General features: G+C 37.5%; 1 pseudogene; it reads left to right on the top strand.

Annotated features, from left to right (window-relative positions):
• Window positions 1-1,404: 1,404 nt before the first annotated feature.
• LOC121443463 lies at window positions 1,405-2,526 on the top strand (annotated as a pseudogene).
• Window positions 2,527-4,460: the final 1,934 nt, after the last annotated feature.

The raw sequence follows: 4,460 nt of genomic DNA, 5'->3' as shown, positions 1-4,460 counted from the left end.
AGGAGGGGGCGTAGGGTGGGAGGAGGGGGAGGGAAATGGGAGGCTGGGAAGAGGTGGAAACTTGTTTTTTTTTCTCCTTTTCTCAATAAAAAAAGAAAAAAAAAAGAAAATAAAAGGCTATCAGTGTCCATAAAAAAAAAAAAAAGGTTTCAGCTGAAAAGGGAACGGGAATTACAGAAGCTAATGAGAGAGGACAACTAAAACCAAAGAAATGCATGTATGAAACTGACAGAGTAATTTTTAAAGTTTGAATAGATATACAATACATACAATGATATTTATTTCCATGCATTCTCTCATTAAGCCAATATAAAAGAATGGCCTTTCCAAGCATGTTAATATTAAATAAGTAAATTTAATTACTTTTTATTTCACTTGAACTTTTTTGTAGACTTTTACCAGTTCACAGCTTAGTGAATTGATTTTAGCTCAATTGAATGTTTTGACTGTTTTCTTCTGGGTTCTTGAGTCTGTTAAGCTTAGTTACGAACCTCTTAGGACAACATAAATAACTTGCTGAAGTGTAGTCCCTGGAGATTTTATAGGAAAGATCCTAAAATCCATGTACATAGGAATGTAGACAGAGATTTACTGTGGCGTTTTCTTTATAACATTATGGAGACTGATACGTCCCATGACTTATAGTCTTGAAGCTAGTGGCCCAAGGGAATGGTAGTATAACTTCACTCTAAACTTAAAGCCACTTAGGTGAACAATTTTATATTACTTTGAGCTTAAGATGTTAAAAATCATTAACAGCAATATCAACTTAAAGGAAACTATGGCTACTATCTTAAGCAGGGATGATATTTGCCTTTCTTCCATTCTTTATTTTGTCCATCAATTGATTAGACAGTGCCCTCCCACAAAAGTGAGAATACACAGTTCCCCTCAATCTATCAATTGCAGATGAAATTTCATCAACTATCGTTCATTCCAGTCAAGTTCACATATAAATTAATATTCCTACAAAGGGTTTCTCTGTACCTTGTATTTGCTTACCTGTTTCAATGGACTCTTCCATTTCATTATTTTCCTTGTGTGTTGCTCAACATGTAACACTGTGAAGAAACACTTGGTTTGAATAACGAAAGGGAGAAAGATTTTATTTTGGCACGTGATTTCGAAGAGCCCAACACATAGTCACTGAATCTCAGGATGGTAAAGGTGGGAGCATGTAGATGAACAAAGCAGATGTAATGCAGGAAAAGACAGGAAAGAGGCCAGAAAGGAGAAGCATTCTTCAATGGTTTAGAGAAATGAATGCTGAATGGATACAACTTAAGAGATAAAAAGTCCTGCCCAAATGGACCATCAAAACAAAAAGATCAAAAGTCACATAAGACGTGAAACAGAGGCCTTGTTCCACTTGGTCACAATGAGCCGTGCCCGGGCCTCCACAGCCGCCCCATGCCTCCCGCCTTCCGACCATGGATCCCTGCAAAGTGAGCGAGCTTCGGGCCTTCGTGAAGATGTGTAAGCAGGATCCGAGCGTCCTGCACACCGAGGAAATGCGTTTCCTGAGGGAGTGGGTGGAGAGCATGGGAGGTAAAGTACCACCTGCTACTCACAAAACTAAATCAGAAGAAAATGTCAAGGAAGAAAAAAAGAGATGAAAAGACAGAGGAAAGCATAAAGACGGATGAACAATCAAGTGAGGAGAGTGATCTAGAAATTGACAATGAAGGTGTAATTGAGCCAGACACTGATGCCCCTCAAGAGATGGGAGATGAAAATGCAGAGATAACTGAGGAGATGATGGATCAAGCAAATGAAAAGAAGGGGGCTGCCATTGAAGCCCTAAATGATGGTATGGTGAGCTGCAGAAAGCAATTGACTTGTTCACTGATGCCATCAAGCTAAATCCTCGCTTGGCTATTCTGTATGCCAAGAGAGCCAGTGTGTTTGTCAAATTACAGAAGCCAAATGCTGCTATCTGAGACTGTGACAGAGCCATTGAAATAAACCCTGATTCAGCTCAGCCATACAAGTGGCGAGGGAAAGCACACAGACTCTTGGGTCACTGGGATGAAGCAGTTCATGATCTAGCCCTTGCCTGTAAACTGGATTGTGACGAAATGCCAGTGCAATGCTGAAAGAGGTTCAACCTCGGGCTCAAAAAATTGCTGAACATTGGAGAAAATATGAGCGAAAACGTGAAGAGCGAGAGATAAAAGAAAGAATAGAAAGGGTGAAGAAGGCTCGAGAAGAGCATGAAAGAGCCCAAAGGGAAGAAGAAGCCAGAAGACAATCTGGGGCTCAGTATGGCTCTTTTCCAGGTGGTTTTCCTGGGGGAATGCCTGGTAATTTTCCTGAAGGAATGCTGAAATGGGAGGGGGCATGCCTGGAATGGGAGGAATGCCTGGACTCAATGAAATCCTCAGTAACCCCGAGGTTCTTGCAGCAATGCAGGATCCAGAAGTCATGGTGGCTTTCCAGGATGTGGCCCAGAACCAAGCAAATATGTCAAAATATCAGAACAACCCAAAGGTCATGAATCTGCTCACTTACTGGATGTTGCAATAATACAAACCAGTGTACCTCTGACTTCATCAGGAGAGCTGGGGTGCTTCGAAGACTATCCCTACCCTTCTGCATCAAATGTGGCTGAAGTATTTTACAGTGGTTTGCCATTAGGGTCTTCATTCAGATAATGTTTTCCTACTAGGAATTATAAACATTTTTCAACCTTAAACATATGTTTTAAAAATTTAGGGGGTATTAATTCCTCCATTTTTCTTTACTAATCTTTTTGAGTTTTTCCTTTCAATTACTGGGCAAGGAAGCTGAATATGGTCGACTTACTGATCTCATGAATGGAAATAAAGATTTGTTAGTGGGAAGTAAATAAAACTCATTTAAGTTGATTGAGTTGGACACACACAAAAAAGACTTGAAACAGAAGGACAAAGTTTTCATATTTATAATATGAACTGTCTCTCCAAAAGCCTCAAGTGTGGGAGGTTTTATCACATTTTGATGTAACTGTTGAAAGAAGATTGGGATTTTTTTCTTAAATTTTTAATTCCTCTTATTAGTAGTTAGTGTCATTTTTTTCTTTCATTTCCATGTTGCCTAATTCAAATGTTTTGGTTTGTTGCGACTGGATATTTTTAATTAAAAATTCTCTTATTCTATGAAGTTTTTATTAATTAAATCATTTATTCCTTAAAACCCTCTCATGTACTCTCTCCCTCTTGCTCTCTTTCAAACTCATAACCTCTTTTTTAACATATCGATAGATGTATGAATAGATAGGCAGATAGATAAATAGATAATTTTCTTAATATATATCTTCCTTAATGTGTGTGTGTTAGATGACTGGATTTCTAAACTATCAAAGTTTCTGATTGTCTATTTTATATTCTCAATATGTGACTGTTCAAATTACAAAGCCTCTGTATATATTTTTGTCTCATCTGTAAATTTGAAAAAAATAAAATTTGATGTTTATGTGAGCCAGCAACAATATGAATCAGCTTGACTAAAATAATAGAATGGCATTATTATAGCCTTTTTGTCTACAAAATTGAAACCTCAAGGTTTCATTTACTAAGAGGCAGTTTACTATGTGGGCAGGCATATGGTAGACTATTATCTAAAATTTTAAGGGTACAAAATATTGTAAGGTAAGGCTTCCATACATTTATGCTTCTTTGCCTCTCCTATAGAGAGGCATACATTTTAAATATGCATATTTTGTAGAAAATAAATATTTCTCATTCAATATAGTCTGATCATAATTTCCTCTCCCCAACACGTCTCAGATCCTCCCACTTGCTTAAATCCCTTTCTCATTCACTTTATAAAACAAGCAAACAGGCAAAAATATAAAACTACTAGATATTAAGGGCTAACATGAGAAAGTGATAGGAAGGAAGGGGCATACGGGAAATATATCCTCAGTTTGCAAATCCATAGGGTGTGGTAATACTGACCAACCTAACCAAACACTGCTTGTTGCTGGGGGTGGGTGCTCCTCTCCCTACCACACAATAGACTAGATGGCTAAACTATCAAAGATTTTGTTTGTTTGCTTTTCTGTCTGGAGACCCAGATGTCCAAGTTTAATATTCTGGCAAGATGGAGTCTTTGAAAAAAGCTATCTTTATGGTTTGGAGATGTTTTCCACCTTATTTGGAGAGGGAGAAATCTATTTTGTTTCAAAAATTACTCTAATCCTATAAATGGATCTTTGATTTGCCACAATAGCCCATTTAACATTAGTTGCTTCCTAGTAAGCCTATCTCTAGGTAGGTCGATAGGTAGGTAGGAGGATAGATAGATAGATAGATAGATAGGCTAAAAATTGGAAAAGTTATTCCACAGTAACCACCTAACCAGTCATTACTTTTACTTACATTTCAATATCTGTACAGTTGAGTGGCATACTGCTGTCTATTTCTATACTTTAATATATCATGCATCAATTGTACCCATATGTCTTAAACTATGGTGTA

Source organism: Microtus oregoni, unplaced genomic scaffold (genome assembly GCF_018167655.1).
Source record: "Microtus oregoni isolate MIOR12 unplaced genomic scaffold, Mior012 000107F_ref0000227, whole genome shotgun sequence".
Taxonomy (NCBI): domain Eukaryota; kingdom Metazoa; phylum Chordata; class Mammalia; order Rodentia; family Cricetidae; genus Microtus; species Microtus oregoni.
Note: the sequence above shows the minus strand (reverse complement) of the source record. Positions and strands in the feature narration are given on the sequence as shown.